We start from the raw sequence: 22566 nt of genomic DNA, 5'->3' as shown, positions 1-22566 counted from the left end.
TCAGTGAAGTATTTTCTGTTTGTCAAATTGTTATCTACTTAAGTGTTTCACATACTTGCATGTTATCTAAATTGAATGAAATAACTGGAATATTATTACAGAATTTGTTTAAGTACACTCTGTCTTGAACAATTATTCATTTTAATGTTTTCTTCTGATATCCAAAGTAGGGAATCCTTCATTGCTCCCTAGTTTCAATTGACCTCTATCATTTCCTTCATTATCTGGTTTGAGGAACCCTTAGCTTCTCCTTGACCCCAATTGAAAACCACTTCACCCTTTAGCCTAAAGATCTGAAAGTACTCAGCTACCTTTCCTTGTAAACACTATCTTTAGAACTTGATTAGGTCTTGTTTTCTTGACACTTGACCCCATAGCCCAATGGTAAAGGACACCCCTCTATCCATCTAAGTCGGTAATTCCACCACCAAATCAAAGTCAAAACCCAACCAAAGCTTAAATAACTAGCCTAAAATCAATTAACTCAACAAAGTTCAATCATAAAGAGAGAGCCCTCTCTGAGCATTCGGAAGGCTAGATCCTGATCTCAAAAGTAGGTTTGTGGTTACCTCTAATATCTGTTTTGACACAAGATAAAAACTCTAGGGAACTTTTTAGAGTGATAACACCTCCCACCTTAAGCCATGAGATCTATCAAGAATACTAACCAAAATCAATACTCATTCATAACCCCAAATGAACTCTCATCCTCCCTTTTATAATTTTTCTCCTCCAAATACCATGGGAAAAATACCACGGGTCATCTTTTTATTAATAAAGTGACTTTATAAGTTTTATTTCTTAATTAAATCAAAAGTCACTTATAATCTTGTTTTTAATTTAATTACTCACTATCACCTTTAAGATGACATTAAATAATTAAATTAATTTTATCCTTTCTTTTGTTCTCAAAAAGGGAAATTACAATCCTTCCTTCCCGTGATTCCTTTCCCTCAAGCAATCAAAATTTGTATAGTAATACCAGGTTCACATATATGCCTATAGAATGCACTAACACACAGATACCACTGATAGTCCATAAGTAATATGGACTACATAAGTACTACCATCCAACTTGAACCATGCTACCTTTCTCAAATTTGGTGGCCTTGTGCAAGTACCAATAAACTAATCTCTATTCTTATGCTGAAATATCTCTACAATGTGTACTCCTTGGAAAACATCCTGATCCCTGCAAGTGTCTCTATATAAGTCACCATAAGACCTTTGACTGCAACTAGCAATAAATAGAAATTTTAAATTATTTTTGGCTGAAAATGTTGGGCAACCTTTGTTTCTTATTGCCCCATATTTCTCCTCAACAGGTGCTTCTAAAAATTTTGAAACAATGTTTCCATCACCGCTATTCTGCCCAATGTAGTCACAAACCTCCAATCTCAGTAGGTTTTTCTTCCAATAAGACCTTTGACTGCAACTAGCAATCAATAGCAATGTTAAATTATTTTTGGCTGAAAATGTTGGGCCATCTTTTTTGCTTATTGCCCCATATTTCTCCTCAACAGGTGCTTCTGAAAATTCTGAAACAATGTTTCCATTACTGCTATTGTGCCCAATGTAGTCACAAACCTACAATCCCTTGGTATGTTTTTCTTCCATATTTTTATTTCGGTTATTATTTACCTTGGGGCTCACTTCAATTTCTGTTTTTTGGTCATGAGTTGTTTCTTTTTCATCTGCAACTTCTTTTATCTTTTGCCGCCATTGATGATGCCCATGTTTCGATCCAATCTACCAATCTTGTGAAATTCTTGTTAGAATCATCAAATTTTCTATTATAATCTTCAAAAGATCTTTGTTATAATCTTCAAGAAATTTTATGTTACAATCTTCTATTTTTTTGCTAAGATCTTCAAATCTTTTGGCAACTTTTGTGAACAATTTCTCTTGCTAATTTAGAAGCATTTTTTTTAATAACCCTTTAGGCTGGTAGGAAAACCAACTATGATACCACTATAATATACCCTTTTAAATATTTGATACTATTTTTGGAAAATTCCTTCAAGATTTTTTCTTGTAAACCCTTGGAAAATTAAATTGTAAATAAAACAAAGAATTTGTTGGAAATATCCCTTTTTAAATTATGATAGTTTGTGGACAATTCATTCAATGAAAATACACGATAAAAAGTTGCGAAAAAAAAAATTTTGCTAGACTTTTTTTCCCGCAAAAAGAATTGTACTTTCATTCATGATTGAAAGAAAATATGTTTTACATATACAAATAGAAAGTGTGCATTCACCATGATCTACCCAGATCCATGAGTGGATATCAAAGAAGAGTCACAAAATTTACATAATAAATACTTTTTTAAGAAAAGTATTCAGAAGGTGTGGCCTCAATTCCCAATGAAGTGTAACAAAAACAATATAAAAGAGAAATACAGGACAAAGGAGAAAGTCAAGGAATGTGTTCACAATTTTTCCCCTTCTTTCCTTTCTTTTTTTGTACTTTTTTCCATTCTCTGTCTTTGGGGTCCACTAAAACAAGGGCCATCGTGTGATCAGAATCCATTGTTGCATGCTCTTTTTCTAAATCATAGCTTCCATATACATGAACACACTTTGTGCCCACTGTCCACTGTGCCATCCTCATTGTGATATGGTTTTGTCTAGCAATTTGACTCTTGTAATGGTGTGGAAATTAGCCCATTCTGAAGGATTATGGTTGTTTCATTTTTAACCTGTGTGCCCCCATTTTATTTTTGTGTATTATTCATTGTGTCTTCTTCTTCATTTCAGAGATATTTGGGTCTGCAAAATGAAACCCCTTTGTCTTGTGTATTTTTCATTTTCTTATTATTCTTAACCTGTGGACATGTATTATGTAGATGTAATGTTTGAAAGCAAGAACGACATCTAAATGTCATGTTATCATAGTAAAGTACTTGTGACCACTAAAATTCGTTATGTTTTAGTATGATGAGATCTAGTAAACCTTTGCTAAGGTCTATCTCTACAAATATTCTAGCAGAGGTAAGGATACCTCTCTGTTCTTTCCATATCCCTCTTTTTTAACTTGCCCAAAGTATTTCCAATACCTTTAAGGGCCTAAGTGTGCCAAAAATGTAGAGGAATATTAAGAAGTCACACCCAAACTGATAGTGTTGTTACTACCATGTTTGATACATCAAATTCAGGGAACAATGGAGTAGTAAAGTGCCCCACTCTTCCGAAAAACCATGGGGCTTCATTTAGAGAAAATATAAATCCTTTTGTGTATCAAATTATACAATAAAAAACCCTTGTAGATCATAAATAATTGTCACAATTGGGTGTCCATGTAAAAAATACCCATTGATGTAAGGCTTTTGATATGGGCCAAAATCCATTAAATATAGCATATAATTGCTTTGGAAAGAAGAGTAGTAAAAAGAGAACTTACCCTAGGAAGGTTAACTTCAAAGTCAGGGGCTCCTCCATATGTTCCACAATATAGGGGTCGGGTTCACTTTCAGTATGGTTGATTGGAGAGGAGGACATCCTCTTCATTACATCTTTGAAAGATGTATAATTTCCTTTTGCATTCTCTTATCCTAAAGCTCCAATACCTGGTGTTCATCCTCTCAATCGTATGTTCAGAACAAGGGTTGAGTTCCTTTCAATGTTATATTTTTTAAGTTGGAAAGAATCATAAAGGGCCTTACCTTTGAATTGTAGACTAAAATAGTTTTAGGAGTCCCCAATATTTTCTCAATAGACTAATTTATAAGGAAAAGTGTGGAGCTACTAGCCCTGTAGAAATAACTCAAAATTTGCAGTTACTAATCAATTCAGACTGAAATCAATAAACACAAATTTCTTCTACTAAATTCAACAAAAGAAAAACTAACAATAGAAACACATGTAATGATTCAAACACAATGAACACGGTTTTGACTAAGGAACCCAACTAGGAAAAACCCCTCCTCTGTTTCTATTATATCATATGAGAACAATGATTTATTATAATGATTTCTTCAATGATTGAAGCTCAATCTGCACTGCAATATTGATCTCCTCATGAATCTCCTTTGGCCAATACTTAGCTAAAATAGGCCTCTTACTTCCTCCTATTTCCTTGCACAATTCCTACTCCTAAATAATAAGGAAGCTCTTATTTCCTTGTGCAATTCCCAAGGAAAAGAACTCACTTGCTACATGCAAACACTGTACACTCACTAGTATACCATAATGATTACATTATGCCTTTTTTCTCCAACTTCACTAGGCAATTTGAATTTCATGCATGAATAGGGATATTTTTAGTAAATTGACTAGTTAACTGAGAGTTAGTTGAGTTTACAATAGTTACAACTACTCAACTGAACTCATACTAACTCTATTCTAGACTAGAGCTCAGATAACTGACTTTCACTAAAGATAACACCTCTAGATAACTAGATATTAGCCACCAAATTGCACACAACTCTACTTCTAGCCCACAAACTTGAATTGACTGACTTAACTGAGTGATTTGGCCATGTCACTCCTGCTAATTGCTTGCCAACTCATCCTGCTAAAGTGGAAATTTGAATTTCCTCATTTGACTAAGGCACAAATCAAATGAAGCATTTTCTTGCTACAATTTAACACTCCCTCTTAGCAAGAAAAGGGTTTGAACAACCCCAATCCTTCTCCTGTGGAACTCAAAATTTCCTCCTAACAAATCCTTTGTCAAAATGTCTACATCCTACTCCTTTGTAGGAATGTAATGAAGCATACCAATACTCCTCTGCACATAATCTCTTAGGTGATGGTACCTGATGTCTATATGCTTGGACCTGTCATGAAACACTATATTTTCAAATATTTTTATATAACTTTGATTGTCACAATGGATCAATGTAGGCTCCATCCCCTAACTGAAGAGACCAACCATGATCTTCCTCATCCAAATAGCCTCACATGTTACTTGACTAGCAACCATTAGGTCTTTATTGAGTTGAGTGCTACAGATCTCTATTTCTTGTTGTAACAAGAAAATGTCGCTAACCCAACACTAAAAAATTGCTCCTGATGTTCCCTTCCTATCTGAGGGACTCGTTACACAATCTACTCTGTGAAGCCTTGGAGCTTCACTCCATCAGTGTGCATGTACCATAAACCAAAGTCTGATGTGCCTCTAAGGTATCTTAGAACATGCTTTTTTCTTTCTAGTGAAGCTTGGTAGGCTCCACCTTGAACTAACTAAGATAGTTCATTGCAAAACAAATATCGGGTCTAGTTTTCACCAAACACATCAAGGACCCCACAAACTGTATGTAGATAGTGCCATCTACTACCTCCATTGTAGAACCACCTTGTAACACTCCCTCCCAGGTCTACCCAAAGTAACCATGCCAACCAGGGTAAACATGAGGAGAGATTCTACTACAATCAGATTCGACCTCCTATGTCACCTTAAGGAAGTGGAATCGACAGAACATCAATACAGTCATCCAACATCATCAGCAAACCCCTCGGGAGACAAGTCAGTCACTCAGACAGCCTGTCCCTGGGTCCCACTGATATTCTGCAACTCTTAGGCCTCAATTGCTCTCATGTTATAGGAAAGGGAGAGACCATCAACCTAAATTCACTCTCATAGGCTTGCCTGCCAATGACTGTGGTCCATAATTGTCAGTTATGTGCCAGCGACCCTGGGATTTGAGCCATTTTTCTAGCCCATAATCCTAGCCTCTGCTGAGAACTTGTTGTGACTTTCATAAATCATTAAAAACATGATAACCATGATGATCAATCAAAAATCGCCCTCAGGACTAGGCCTAAGCATCCCCAACAGGGAATGAAATTCTTTCAAACACTTGGCAACAATGTAACCTACAAGTCTAGGATACAAGACAAAGCATAAATGACTAAAACAACTTATGAAACATAGCCAGAAGGATCACCTCCTTCTCCATTGAACTACTACATCATCAATTAGGTCTTGAATCCATCCATTTAACAGTTACAAGTAAATATACGAAATAACCATGACATGAATTAGTCATTCAACCATGATATTAACCAACATAAAACCACATAAATATCAGAGATATGATCACCATTAAATCCACATATAAAATAGTGCAAAATTAAGAGAACTTAGCTTTTATTAATCATAGGCAAATCTGACCAGGTTCGGGACTTCCATATACCACCCGACCATAGATATGGCTGAACCAAACCTCTCTTTCAGTCAGTCACCCTTGTGCCATATTCTAAGCATGAATGTGGGATCTCATAGAACAACCAATCCAAGAACAACTAAGGGAATCCATAGGTTAAACCACCTCCACCCTCACCAAACTGTGATCACACCAAAATTAGTGTTGCGATCACAAACGAACATAACTTGGAATGCCATCCAGAATCCATCACTATCCTTGAGGAATTTTCCATCTCCTTGTCTCTCAGGATTTACCGCAATCCAAACCCGAATCACTAGGCTCTAAACCGAGACCGATCCCTCAGGCTTTACCATGTATCCTGATGTCGAGTTACCCCCACTTATACCCACAGTATGCATGTAAAATGCATCCACACACTTGTCCCAAGTATTTAACTCTCAAAGGAGTCAAATCTTCTACCATAAATGGTTAAGGCCCTCTTTTAGTCTCATGCAGAATGATTCATAGACCTAACAGAGTATAAACATTAACACACATTTTCCTTTCTATTGGAAATTAATCACATCGCTTAAACCCTCATTAACCTTTATTTCTGACTTTTTATTCAAATCCTTCTTATCGAGACTTTAAAACCCTTTCATAACCTTCGCTACCCTTAAGCCCACATATATATAACCTTTCCCTCTTTAACCTCGGTTAATATATATTTATTGCATAAAAGCTTCTATCGGCACTCTTTTCCTTTACAAACTATTTACAAAGGAAAAACCCATTTACAAAGGGAAAACCCCGCAAACATACCTTTTGCCTTTGTATGGCCTCTGCACACTTTCCGAGGTTAACTTTATCACAATCGGGCATCACTCCCAGTTGTCTTTAACACATATATGCCTCATCACCCCTACGACTCTAATATGCGACTATCGGGCATGTTTTAAATAACGCTTTTACACTAAAATACTTAGGCACGCACTTTATGGAATACAAAGGAATACATTGAAATCCCAACCCGAACACATAAGGTCAGACTTCAAAGTTTATAAGCCCACGTCTATATTTATTGTTGGGTCTACCCTTCCATATCAAAACTTCTATTGCGCTACTCCTCTTCCAATCTCCGATCACCGAAGCCTCCGATCAAATCTTGACCGTTCATTGTATCTTTTGATCCAACGGTTGACATTACTCTCGACCGTTTAAACCTGCGTGCCTATTCTCCATTGTCGATCTGCACCAAAAAAATCTGACTACTGTCGTTGATATCGGGTAGATAACAAGCGCGAGAATTAACCACTTGATAAAGTGGTTTCCTCTCTCCTCTTGTTGCCACGCATCCTTTGATGAGTGGAATCGGCACTCGTCCTTCAATACCACTTACGGTTTTGAGGCCGCCCAAAATCCACTTTCACTATTACAAAACCACCAATATGATATTCCTCCGTCTCCTCTGCGATTGGCTCCTGGATGTTGATATATAAGATCTAACGGTTCCTGTGTATTGTACCCTCACTTCTCCATTCATCCCTTCCTTTATGGTTTTACGCTATTTCTTCAATTTCCTTTTGTGGTTCGGTTTTCTTCAAAGGTTCTTGTCCTTTGCTATTTCGCTATGCACTCTTCCTCTTGGCTTAACTTCACATGCTCCTTTGATCACTATCCTCTTGGATCCTTCAAATGGATTCAATGATCCATTACGATTCTCTGTATCACTTTCTCCCTCTGCGTGTTCTGCAGAACTCTACCTGCAACCCTGTTACAGAACCTACGAATTCACATACAATTCAACACTCGAAACACACATTCCAACTCAAAATTGAGTTGATTGTATTAATAAATATCAATAATGATTAAAGAATGAGACCTCTGTTTCTCACAGTCCTAATCTGCGATATCTGTGGCCTCTTTCTGAGCTCTGCCAGTAGGATTACATTTATACCAGAAAGGTTCGTTGAACTAATCCTGGTTCGACTCCTAAATCTAATGAACTAACTCCTAAATCCTCTATCATCTATATCCACTTCTACTCTCCATTTAATTCCTAAGAGCTCTCCTTAGTTCCTCGAATCATGGAACTACTTAAAGAGTCATAATTGACTTTAGACTCTTTGGTCATTATTGCCCACTCATGTTCTCATTTATTCGAGGGCATTTACAAACATCTCACGTTATCTAATTAAATCACTTAAAAGACTAAATATTACATTAACTTGAGACTTAGGAATCTAACTTCCCTAAAACACATTAACCCCCCTATGTCTACTTAATTACAATGATTTTCTCTTGGGATGAATGCTCTTGCATCAGACCCCCAAAGTAGAAAATATTCATGATCTCCTGATCATGTGTCTTCTGATCTTTGTCTTCCTGGATCCCATACTTTGTTTTGTAACTGCCCAAATGTCTTGTTCCTTTGTTGCTACTGTATGTCTGCTGTTTTCTGCTCCATCTTCTTCTTCTTGTCAATTAGGTTCAAACTCTGATTGATCATGATTCTTGCTGCTACAATTTCCTCCATTTGGACTGCTTCATCATCAGTTGCGACATTTCTTCAATCTCTTTTTCCAGTTCATCCTTGGACTGGTCCATATTCTACCACTTACTTCTTCCTCTTTCTCTTTGCTTCAGGTTGCTACTGCTGTCCACTAATTCTTCAAACTGCTACTGGTTACTTTCATTTACTGCCTCCCTTTCATCCTTGCCCTTTTTCATGATTATTTCCGTCTGCACTGAATCATGACTTTCCAAAATTCTCTCCAGCAATTGAGCATCTCTGTTCCATGGATTGAATTCTTCCACATAATCTTCTTCTTTCATATTTATTTGGCTGCTCATCTGTGCCAAGTTTTCTTCAGCATCTGCAACTAAACCTGCACTCACAAAACAATTGTTAAAATAAAAAATATAAGGCCTCAGTGTCTCTTCTTCCGTTGGCAACAATTCAGTTTGTTGCTCTGTTTCTTTCTCCTATGTCAGCACATCAGTATGCTGTGTTGAATTCTCAAAAGAACTCATGAGACTGTCAACTAGTCTCTATTCCACATCATCTGCTCTAATGATGTCTTCCTGCTCTTGTCCACCACAATGAACTCCTTCCTTTGCAGAGTTAATCTTCTGAACTTTCATATCCATCTCCTTTTTCGTATGATTGTCATTCATGACAATTCCTTTGTCTTTCTTTTTCAGCAATCTCTCTTGAACATCTATTCTCTGTTTTTCCAACTCTTTTCTTTGAAAATCTAATTTTCTATATAACTCAATAATTTCAACTGGAGTAGATTTTGGAAATTTTATACAATTCTCCATACTTTCCAATGTCCTTTTTTTCTTTGCTAAGTCTTTTGCATAGTTTTTTTCTTCCTTAACATATTTCAGTAGATGTCCTTCTCTTTTTTTGACTGTCTCAATAGCTTCCACGACTATTTCCACTGTGCCTATCATCATGGTGAATTGATGATCCTTTACTATGTTTTATGCTAACATAGTCTCTTTTTCTTCAGTACATTTTGCCTTGTTGTCCCTCTATAAATCTTCTCCCAGAGTTATCCTTGTCTCACCATCTGCATTAAATTATCCTGTATTTGGTTTTTATCAATAACATTAATCAAATTCATTTGATTACCTTTCTGAGACAATATCCCTTCATTCTTCATCAGAATAAGATCTTGATTCTTCATCTCTATGACAGCTTCTTTAGACTCATCCATAGACTTTTTCTTCTTTATATAGTCAAATTATTCTTCTTCTGAGAAGTTTTATTTGTCAACTTTTACTTCTAAATCTTCATCTACCCTAAAGATATCTTCAATAGGTTGCTTTTCTCCTGCAATACCTGCCATCATACACAAACTATCAGTTTTAAAAACATAAGACCCTATGGTCTCACTGGATGCTTCAACCATCATATCTCCTTGCTGTTCCAAGTTCTCTTTATGACTCAGAAATTATTTAGTGGTCTCCTCTTCAACCTCTTAAAGCCCTTCACTTGGTTGCTTAATATCTTTCCCCAACTGTATATGATACCTATCTATCTCATCTTCTTCCAGAACAGAATTTAGATTCTGCTTGTCTTCTTTCTTCTTTATGACAACATCAGCAAATTATATTTCTTTACATGTTTCACCTGCAAACATACACAAATTGTCAGATTTAAAACCATGTGACCCTTTGGCGCCACTTGAAGTTTCAGTCTTCAAGTCTTCATCTTCACTTTCTCCCAGAATTTCTCCTTGTTCTAGTTCACAAATGGACTCTTCCATTTCTAACTCAACTTCCTTGAGTTTTTCCATCAGCCACCTTACTTGCCTCTGCTGTAACCTTCTCTGTAATTTATGCCACCTTACTGGCTTCTTCCTCAAGACCCAACCTAGTCTCTGGTCTTCTTCAAGTATCCTCCTTAATGCATTAAGTTGTTCTTTTAACTCTGCAATCTCTTTGTCAATTTCCTCTTGACTCATTCTCTTTCCATTTGCCTTGGCATCCTCTTTCTTCATCTTTCTTTTGCTTTGGCTTCTCTCTGAACCTTTTCTATGACTATCAGTAGTCATCTTCTTCTCCTCTTTCTTCATGAGCTCCTTACTCATCCATTATGAGCTGCACCAAAACCTCTGCAACAACAAGTTCTCCTTGCTGCAATCTTACCTCACTAAGCTCTCCTCACGCAGTCTTTTGGTAAGCATGGGTCTTCTGTCTGGAACCTCCTCTTGAGCAACACCTTTGCTCCTTCTAGGCTTCTGCAATCTCTCACTCTCTCTTGAGAACATTTCAGTTGTCATCTCTGTCCAATCTCTTGTTGGATTTTTCAGGTTCACTACCACTTTTTCTTCAGAGTGTTTTCCTTACTCTGTCTTCAAGAACACATTTGGTTCTCCTCTCACAACTTCTCTTGCTGTCCTTTGCTGAGATGTTTCATCCGCAACCACAATCTTTGATTTCAATTTGAAACAAAACACACTATCTTAACTCTAAGATCTATGTATGATCTTGTTCTTCCATTCTTCTACACTTTGAATGGATTGTCATGTGTTTAGTCTCCAAGTCCTCTTTCCTTCAGAACTTGTACTAAGCAATATTGCTCTCACTTTCTTCAAGGAATCCTCTGTTCCTGTCTACTCCAAGCCTCTGCTGGAATTGATACAGTCTCCCAAGAACTTCAAAAGTTCCCCTACAATCTTCTGTTGTAGCCTCTATCATTCGTCAATTAACTTATGCACATTACCTTCTTCTGTGTGCACACTCCTTTTCATAAGAAATCTTTCCCCACTCTGATTACAATTCTTCTCTGATACCAAATGATGTCGGGGTTACCCCTGCTTATACCCACAGTATGCATGTAAAATGCATCCACACATTTGTCCCAAGTATTTAACTCTAAAAGGAGTCAAATCTTCTACCATAAATGGTTAAGGCCCTCTTTTAATCTCATGTGGAATGATTCATAGACCTACAGAGTATAAACATTAACCCACCTTTTCCTTTCTATTGGAAATTAATCACCCTGCTTAAACCCTCATTAACCATTATTTCCGACTTTTCATTCAAATCCTTCTTATCAGGACTTTAAAACCCTTTCATAACCTTCGCTACCCTTAAGCCCGCATATATATAACCTTTCACTCTTTGACCTTGGTTAATATATATTTATCGCATAAAAGATTCTATCAGCGCTCTTTTCCTTTACAAACTATTTACAAAGGAAAAACCCATTTACAAAGGGAAAACCCGCAAACATACCTTTTGCCTTTTTACGGCCTCTGCAAACTTTTTGAGGTTAACTTTATCGCAATCGGGCATCACTCCCCCATGGGTCTTTAACACATATATGCCTCATCACCCCTCCGACTCTGATATGCGACTATAGGGCATGTTTTAAATAACGCTTTTACATTAAAAGACTCAGGCACACACTTTATGGAATACAAAGGAATACATTGAAATCTCGACCCGAACACATAAGGCTGGACTTCAAAGTTTATAAGCCCACATCTATATTTATCATCGGGTTTGCTCTTCCATATCAAAACTTCCAGTGACTGCACTGATCCTCTTCCGATCTCCAATCACTGAAGCCTCCGATCAAATCTTGACCATCCGTTGTATCCTCTGATCCAACAGTTGACATTACTCCCGACCATTTAAACTTGCGTGCCTATTCTCCACCGTCGATCTGCACCCAACAGATCCAACGATTGTCGTTGATATCGGGTAGATAACAAGCACGAGGATTAACCACCCGATAAAGTGGTTTCCTCTCTCCTCTCGCTGCCACGCGTCGTTTGATGAGTGGAATCGATGCTCGTCCTTCAATACTGCTTACGGTTTTGAGGCCACCCGAAATCCACTTTCACTGTTACAAAACCACTGATGCGATATTCCTCCGTCTCCTTTGCGATTGGATCCTGGCTGTTGATCTATAAGATCTAACGGTTCCTGTGTATTGTAGCCTCACTTCTCCGTTCGTCCCTTCCTTTATGGTTTTACGCTATTTCTTCAATTTCCCTTTGTGGTTCGGTTTTCTTCAAAGGTTCTCGTCCTCTGCTATTTCGTTGCGCACTCTTCCTCCTCGCTTAACTTCACATGCTCCTTTGATCAGTATCCTCTTGGATTTCGAATGGATTCAATGATCCATTACAATTCTATCTATCATTTTCTCCCTCTATGTGTTCTGCAGAACTCTGCCTACAACCCCTGTTACAGAACCTACGAATTCACATACAATTCAACACTCGAAACACGCATTCCAACTCGGAATTGAGTTGATTGTATTAATAAATATCAACAATGATTACAGAATGAGACCTTTGTCTCTCACAGGCCTGATCTTCGATATTTTTGGCCTCTTTCTTAGCTCTGCCCATAGGCTTACATTTATACCAGAAAGGTTCATTGAACTAATCCTGGTTCGACTCCTAAATCTACTGAACTGACTCCTAAATCCTCTATCCTCTACGTCCACTTCTAATCTCCATTTAATTCCTAAGATCTCTCCTTAGTTCCTCGAATCATGGAACTGCTTAAAGAGTCTTATTTGACTTTAGACTCTTTGGTCATTATTGCCCACTAATGTTCTCATTTATTCGAGAGCATTTACAAACATCTCACATTATCTAATTAAATCACTTAAAAGATTAAATATTACATTAACTTGAGATAGGAATCTAACTTCCCTAAAACACATTACCCCCTATGTCTACTTAATTACAATGATTTTCTCTTGGGTTGAATGCTCCTGCATCATATCCTGCCAAAATCGGTCAAGGTATTCCTAGGCCTTTGGGAATGAACCTTGAGACCACCTTCGCCTCAGATTCCGAAATCTATCTAGCAATTCCAAAGTTCCAAAACTGAAATAAACATCCCAACATACCATGGCATTCGGAAAAAGGCTAGGCTAGGCTGAAAACCATTATCATAACCTGAAAAAACCATGCCACCGACAGCAAGAGAACCATACACCAACATGTGAATCCATGCATGTCCAAACCAACTAGGAAATCACACATGAAAAAGTTACCTGCAAGTATTCTTGTTGAAGCTGCTTGATCCTACTTTCCTTTCCTTTCCTTCCCTTCCCTTTCCTTTGCTCCAAACTAGAGTGCTCCAAGAAAACTCTAAGTGACCAAGAGAGTGAGAGAGAGAGAGAAAGAATAATGAGAGAGCTCCAAACTTGAACTTGACAAAAAGCCATGAACTGATCCTTAGAAGCCTTTTTATGCATGAGGCCTCTAATTTCTTCATTTTCCATTATTTTCCTTCAGTTTCCTCCTCACATGCAACTTGTGACCTTTTACCTTTCTTTTCTCCTAATTTCCTTTATTTTCATAAATAAATGTGCCAAAAATGCCCTTTTTCCTTTGCCTTAGCATTTGCCAATTTTCCTTAGCCAAAACACACATCCAATGATGCCCACTAGGATATCTTTGCCCAACATTTAGCTTGGAATAAGTGTCCCTTAACAGTGGTCTTATTTTTCCTTTATTAACTTTTATTACATGAAAATTTCACTAGGGATGTTACAGACCCCCCCCCCTTGGGGAACACCATCCTCAGTGTTAAACCACACCAAGACCTCAGCAAAATTGTTGAAAATCAAACATACTACCTATGGATCTTTATAACTTAGCTCATTGTAGTATTTACAATGAAGAACATGCTCAAAAGAAAAACATCATGACAACATGACAATATAATAACCATACCGCTTATTGGAGCTTTATAACTTAGCTCATGGTGGTATTTACATCCATATACATATACATACATATACCAAAACATCAACAAACATATACCAAGCATATACTAAGAAAAAACTAAAACTACTTTTCCTCAACTGGCAAACAATGAAGGGTATAGGGCCTGCATTTGATCCACCATCTCCCATGTAGCTTCTTTAGGCCCAAAGTGTTTCCACTACACTTTAATTTCTCTATGGCTCTGTTCCTGAGCATGAGATGTTTCTGCTGCAATATGCACTGAGGCTCTGGCTAGAACTCTCCTTCTTGCTCCACCTACAATATAGACCAATCAATAACATGATCAACATCCTTTATATACTTCTTAAGCAATGAAATATGGAAAACATCATGGACTTTCACTGTTGGAGGTAGTGCAAGTCGATATGCCACTGGTCCAATCCTCTCAAGGATCTCAAAAGGCCCGCAATACCATGGTTCCAACTTGGCACATGAACCAATCCTCAAAGAGATTTTCTTGGGCTTGATGCGCAAATACACATGCTCCCCAACTTGAAACTCTTTGAACACCCTGTGCTGATCTGCATAACTCTTCTGTCTATCCTGTGCTACCTTTATATTCTTCTTTATAACCTGCATTTCCTGCTACATGTCCACCAACATTTCTATTCCAATAAGTGCCATGTTCATGAGATCACTCCAGTTGATGGGAGTGTTACAACTTCACCCATACAATACCTCGAAAGGACTCATCCTTAGTGACTCCTGATAACCATTGTTGTATACGAACTCCACCAATGGTAGATACTCTTCCCATTTCCTTTGCCGGTGCATCACGTACATCCTCATCATATCTTCCAAGATTCTCTTGATCCTCTCTGCCTGACCATTTGTCTGCAGATGATAAGCTGTGCCGAAGGACAACTCTATACCCAAGCTTGCAAATAGCTCCTTCCAAAAATTGGAAGTGAACTTTGCATCCCTGTCCGACACAATCTTCTTTGGAACACTAGGTAGCCTCACTATTTCTCTGATGAACACCTCTGCTACCTCACTAGTTGAATATGTAGTCTTTACCAAAATGAAGTGAGCTACCTTGCTCAACCTGTCAACCACGACCATAATAGAATCATGTTGCTTCATTGCCCTCAAAACACGTGTGATGAAATCCAAGGAAATGACCTCCCATTTCCATTCTGAAATCGCTATAGGCTATAGTAAATCACCTAGATGATTTCACTCTGCCTTTACTTGCTGACAATCTAAGCATCTAGCCATGAACTCAACCACTTCTTTCTTCAGATTCGGCCAATAATAGAACTTATTTACCATCGTTAATGTCTTATGATATCCTAGATGACCCGAATACAGTTTCACATGAAACTTCCTCAAGGTAAGCTTCTTGATCTCATTGCAATTCGAAACATAGATCTTGTCTTGAAACCTCACCAAGCCATCTATCGTGAGACAATAGTCTGCATCTTGATCACCTGTACCTATACCTGCACCTGTACCTGTACTCTATTGTAACATGTGCATGATCTCCATGTATTTTTCATCCCGCTAACCTACCTGCAAGATCCTATCCTATAACTCTATCCCATAAAAGTTTATAGTTGTTATATGATTTACATGTACCTTCCTGTTAACAGCATCTGTAACCCAGTTCTCCTTCCCTTTGATGTATTTGATCTCGAATTTAAACTCACTAAGGGTGGCCAACCATCTAGCTTGCCTGGCATTTAGATTCAGCTGGTCAAACAAACACCTCAACCCATTATGATCGCTCATCAATGTGAACCTATTGGCGAGAGGATAATGACTCCACATCTTCAATGCATGTATAATCACTGCTAGCTCAAGATCATGCATCATATAGTTCTTCTCATGCTCATTCAGTTTCTGTGACTCATAACACACTACCCGTCCTTCTTGCATGAGAACTCCACCAAGTTCCCTTTTGCAAGCATCTGTACACATAAAAAAATCATGGTTCAGATCCACAATCTTTAGCATTGCTGCATGTGTCAACAACTGCTTAAGTTTCTCAAAACTATCTTCACATTTCGCCGTCCATTCAAACTTCTTACCTTTCCGCTACAATGATGTGATAGGATATGCAATGCGTGAGAAGTTCCTGATGAATCTCCTGTAGTAACCTGCCTGTCCCATAAATGATCTCATCTCATCTACATTCTTAGGAGCTGCCCATTCCATGATGGCCCTTATCTTTTCCTGATCTATTGTTGTGCCTTCCTTGGAGATAACATGTCCTAAGTAATGTAATTTAGTTTGAAAGAAGTTGCATTACTAAGTTTAGCATACAACTGATGCTCTCTTAGCAATCTCAACAATGCTACTAAATGTTCGACATGTTCTTCCTCATTCTTAGAATATACCAATATGTCATTAATGAATACAATAACAAACTTATCCAAATAAGGACACAATACACTATTCATCAAACACATGAATGTAGCTGGAGCTATAGGTTTTAATCCCGTACAGAAATTACCTGTATACAAATTCTAAAAAAATGGAAAATAAACAATGGCAAGAGCGTAACACATAAAACAAATATACACAAAGATTTTACCCTGGATCCCAAAACCAGGACTACCAGATTGATTTTTCATTATGTTCCTTTCAATGTTACAATACATATATATACATGCTGAAGCATCCATAAACCCCAATCCATTAACCCTGGATTAGAACATAACTGTAGTTCCCTTGACTGGATCTACAAGATACCATGGATCGAAAACCATCATGCCCAAAACCATGTGCGAAATCCATGCACAAAATTATATAACACAACCCAACAATAGCATTATTCAAGCCAAATGGAACAAAACCAAACTCATAATTCCCATACTTGGTCCTAAATGTAGTCTTGAAGATATCCTCTTCCTTGATGCGTACCTGATGGTATCCCGATCTCAAGTCGATCTTAGAGAACACTGCTGCTCCCTTTAGCTGATCAAACAAATCATCAATCCTCGAAAAACGATATATGTTCTTGATCGTTACTTTTTTTAGTTGCCTATAATCAATGCACAATCTAAGAGTACCATCTTTCTTCTTTACGAACAACACTGGTGCGCCCCAAGGTGATACATTGGGTCTGATGTATCCTTTGTCCAACATTTCCTTTAGCTGCAACTTCAATTCTACCAACTCAGGTGTGCTCATCCTATAAGGTGCTTTCGATGCTGGAGTTGCCCCTAGCACTAACTCAATAGAAAAGTCTACCTCCCTGTGGGGTGGAAACTCTGAAATATCCTCAAGAAATACATCTTGAAACTGCTGCAATACTAGGTACTTGCTCAACAAATCAGCATCCTCAACCTCCTTACCCTTGTCAATTGAAATGTGTATTGCAAACATACCACAACCTTTTCTACAACTACGCTTAGCCTGCATAGAACATTGTAAACTTTGAAACGGGAACTGATACTGTTACCCGTTTCGTAGAGATAACAAAAAAGTGCCCTGATTTTGAAAAGGGGTGATGCAGAACGAACATGTTTTTTTTAGAGCATAGTTTTTGGAAGGAATGTCATGGGAAGGATAGTTTTATATACATTACGTTTTAGAATGGTAGTGATTTTCATGCTGATTTTAAAAAGTGAGTATTGTGCATCACCCCCTTTCTTTAAAAGACCTATTTTTTGGCTTTAAATTTTCTAATGTATAAAATGTAAATAATTATTTTGTAAATTTGATCATTTTTGAAGTGGTCGTTTTCTTCACATTTTCTTGTTTTTTATTTTAATTTTAACTTTCTTTTTAGTGAGGTTTTTATTGTTTTGCATTTTTAAATTAGGAGGTCGATATTTAGAATTTTCAATATTCTACATATTTATACATCCTTAATTAATTTTTCAATCCACATGAAATGATTGTTTCTAAAAAACAATATTTTTTAACAATGGACATAAAAATAACCATTTTTAACATAAATATAACTAAAAAACTACACATTTTGATAATTTTTTGCTAGAATTGACATGTCAAAATCACAATTTTTATACGATAATTTTAACTAAAAATGGTTAAATAATAGTTTTTTTTATGAATTTCATGTCAAAAAAATAATAATAATCACTTTTTGTTGATCTTCAATTTCTTGTTCCTAGGTTCGCATACATCTTGATAATCTTTTTTTAATCTCATTTATAAACTCATGAAATATAGCAGCTGTATTAGTAAAAACTTTATGAGTAATGAGATTATACTTTTTGTAGGTCATATGATCCTAGAAAAAATGTTATCCACTATGAGATTATATGTTTTGTAAACTATATGTTCATTACAATAACTAATGAAATAATCTATCAAAACATATTTGATCAATTGTGTATTAAATTTATTTTTATTTTTATTTGGAATGTTAAAAAATGATTTTCATGTGGAAGGCCACAAAATGATTTAGTCAGAAAAAATTATCAAAAAATTGACCATTGGCTTATAGTTATAGGAGTGGTTTATAAAAAGTTTTTATGGTCTTAAATTTTCTTCGGAGCTTTATTTTTAGGATACTAATTAAAAATATTACACAAATTTCCTTTTATTTTTATTTGGAAGTTGAAAAAATGATTTTTATTTGGAAAACCAGAAAATGATATTGACCATTGGCTTATAGCTATAGGAGTGGTTTATAAAGAGTTTTTATAGTCTTAATTTTTCTTTGGCACTTTACTCTTAGGATAAGAATTAGAAATATTCTTAACTGTAATGATATTTGAGTACATTCAACTAGGGTTTTATTTTCCCTCTTAGCCACACCATTCTACTAAGGAGTATGTGAAACTATATATTGTTTTTTAATCCTATTGTCCTTGTAGTATATGATGAAATTCACTAGTGTATTCTCCTACTTGAGCTAACCTAAGGATCTACTTTTGAACCATGTTTTCAAACACTTTGATATATTCAATCACATAGTTTTGTTTTTTGTGAAATAAATCCATAGAAATTTTGCTTCTTCAGGATTGAAAATAAGAAAATAAGATGTTCCCCAAATGGTTTCACTTCTATTGGTTTAGTATTTTTCTTTTATATATTCTTATAGAAAGTAGTTTCTATGTTGTTTTTCTAGTGTAAAGCCATTACATTTAATAAGTTAATTCTTAAAAATAAGAAGACCTTTCTCATCTAATAAATCTTTAAAATTTAAATAATCATATTTTAAGTTTCATAAGTTTTTTATAAATATAGTTGTTTATGACAATGATGATGATATTTAAGAATAAAAACAATAATATCATATTAAGTAAAGAAGCAAAACAAATTTATCTTTTTATTTTATTTATTTGTAATTAAAATTTATATTCTCTTTATGACCAAATTTTATGAGAAAAATGAAAATATATCTTTAACTCCACAATCTAATGATTTAATAAAAGTATCAATTAAGAAATATCTCATTAACTAAAAAAAATTGAAATAAGATATTTATATGGTTGCAAAATGAAAAATGAATATTTGACCAATTAAAAAACATTTATGAGATTAAACAGTGATCGTAACATTCACCACCAACTACTAATCCACTAATTTATATATATAACATTCACCACCAACTACTAATCCACTAATTTATATATATAACATTCACCACCAACTACTAATCCACTAATTTATATATATTACTGTACTCAGGATTGAAAAATCAGCGAACAGACAAGGAGCAATTTTGTATATATGACGTGGATTTAAGAACATTAATAATGGAAAAATGAGCCATTTAACATCTAGCCCCTGGATTTAAAGGATGTGAAGAATAGATGTAAAGGATGTGAAAATAATAGCAACAAAAAATTGATTCGAACACTAAAATCCACTTAATATTTGAATGGTTATCTTTTTATTCATAAATGTAAAATTAGTTAAGTTATATTAGAATTAAAATATATTTAAATTTAATTGATTATCATTTTATTCATAAAGGTAAAATCAATTAAGTTATATTAGAATTAAAATTGTTCAATCAAATATTTAAATTTAATCAAATCATAGTTTGTACATATCTAAGCGTAAACATTTGTTTCATTTAATATTAAAACTAACCTCCACTTAAATTCAAGCTAACTAGAGAAAGAGGTCGATCAATTGGACTAAAAGCATAATGTAAATATGTTTTAAGTCACCTACCTCTTTTCCACTTTTGGTGTGCCCGTAGGTTAACTTTCCTGGTGGGTACAACTATCAATATCTTTTCCACTTTTGGTCTGCCCTTAAGTTAACTTTCATTGTGGCTCCGTTACCTCCGAAATTACAAAATATGAGAATACTAAAGACGTGAGGATGGACAATGCTTTGTAACGTAATACTTTGTTTGACTAATGGTGTTTGACTAAAGAGACCGGCGTAACATAATACATCTCTGAATAACAGACCATTCTTACTCGTTTTCCATTAGAACATTCAAGTGTGTTTTCTAGTCAATTCATCTTTATCTAAGATATTTACATGAAAATTGATTGAGATTATGGTTTTCACCTTGATTAAGAAGACTTTTAAAATGACCATGTTAATCATAAAGAAATGGAAACAGATTGGATGCCCAGTAAGCACTGTTTGGGGCGATTTTGAGAATCACCGGGTGGTGGAGCGATTCTCAGAATCGCCCCGCCACCGCCTTGCCACCAGTTATGGTGGCGGTCGTAGCTACCCTTGCAGAATCTGGCATGAACCTTTCAGATGATGTAGTTGAAAGTATCATTGATAAGACATTCGAGGAGGCGGATACAAAACATGATGGGAAGATCGACAAGGATGAGTGGAGGAGTCTCATTCTGCGGCATCCTTCTCTGTTAAAAAACATGACTCTTCCATATCTAAATATCACAACATCGTTCCAAAGCTTTGTGTTTCACTCCCAGGTGGAGGACACATGATTATACTCTAGTGGTCATCTGGTAGCCGTAAATGCACAAAAATGTAGCATGCAGTGGTGTTCATTATCATTGCATATTTATGGCTAAAGGTGCAAGAAAGTTCTGCAAATTCTCAATAATTGTTCTCAGTTCATTCTTACAGAAGCAACTTGCAGAAAGCACGTTGACTTTACATTTTATCTTTTTTTTTTGTGTAAAACAGATTGGTTTGGGGTGATTCTGACAATCGTCGGGTGGTGTGGCGATTCTGAGAATCGCCCCTCTGAGAATCGCCCCAAATGGTCGTAGCTACCCTTGCAGAATCTGGCATGAACCTTTCAGATGATGTAGTTGAAAGTATCATTGATAAGACATTCGAGGAGGCGGTTGCAGAATCTGGCATGAACCTTTCAGATGATGTAGTTGAAAGTATCATTGATAAGACATTCGAGGAGGCGGATACAAAACATGATGGGAAGATCGACAACGATGAGTGGAGGATTCTCGTTCTGCGTCATCCTTCTCTGTTAAAAAACATGACTCTTCCATATCTAAAGGATATCACAACATCGTTCCCAAGCTTTGTGTTTCACTCCCAGGTGGAGGATACATGATTATACTCCAGTGGTCATCTGGTAGCCGTAAAACCTGGCGGTCCTGCAGTGATAACTGATGGTTAACGCGAATTGTGATGCGGGTTACAAACTGGCAGGCATTTCACATATTTCCTGGGTCATAACTAATACAAATCGTTTCTCAGAATCTTGCCGGACGGCGACTTCGGAATCGCGTCCACCAAGTAAACGATGCGTATCACCTGCTTTGACACGAACTCTTTGGTTTCTTACTCACTGATTTCCGATGTTTTCACCATGAATGCCACCGGAACCTCGCCTGTCTCCTCGTGTTGTTGAAAATTACAAAATAGAAGCAATTTCGATAACAATCTGTGGGAATGCTACTCTGTTACTTGAATGCCGGGATTTGTGCATAAAAATTGCCATTCGGAGCTATATGGTGCACCCTAAAATTTTCGTCCCAATCCTCTCAAGATTTGGCAATTTGCGGATTCCCCTTTTGCTGGGATTCAGTGACCTGCAACCAATGAATGATGTCAAAAAAAATCTTGAGGAAGATTGCCACGAAATCTAATACATTCTTCATAATGCATCCCTTAGATCTGGCCGTAATTTGGCATTTGATGCTATTTGGAATGAATTTAGAATTGCCATGATATCGTTTTGTCGAAACTGTAGTATTTGTTTTAATGCATGCTTGTAATACCTTCCACAACAATGCCTCAGGATTTGTTTTAAAAGTTTGGTTTAAATCGAGATGGAATTTACCAGCATGCGGCAATGGAAACAGTGTTTTTATGAAT

General features: G+C 36.4%; 1 pseudogene; it reads left to right on the top strand.

Moving 5' to 3' along the window:
- Positions 1-21484: 21484 nt before the first annotated feature.
- LOC149205590 (calcineurin B-like protein 3 pseudogene) lies at positions 21485-21799 on the top strand (annotated as a pseudogene).
- The last annotated feature ends 767 nt before the right edge of the window (positions 21800-22566 follow it).

This window comes from Pinus tabuliformis, chromosome 1_2 (assembly GCF_031772625.1).
Source record: "Pinus tabuliformis cultivar Carrire ecotype Pingquan chromosome 1_2, CPIR1, whole genome shotgun sequence".
Lineage (NCBI taxonomy): Eukaryota > Viridiplantae > Streptophyta > Pinopsida > Pinales > Pinaceae > Pinus > Pinus tabuliformis.
This window is presented reverse-complemented; position numbering and strand designations above follow the sequence as displayed.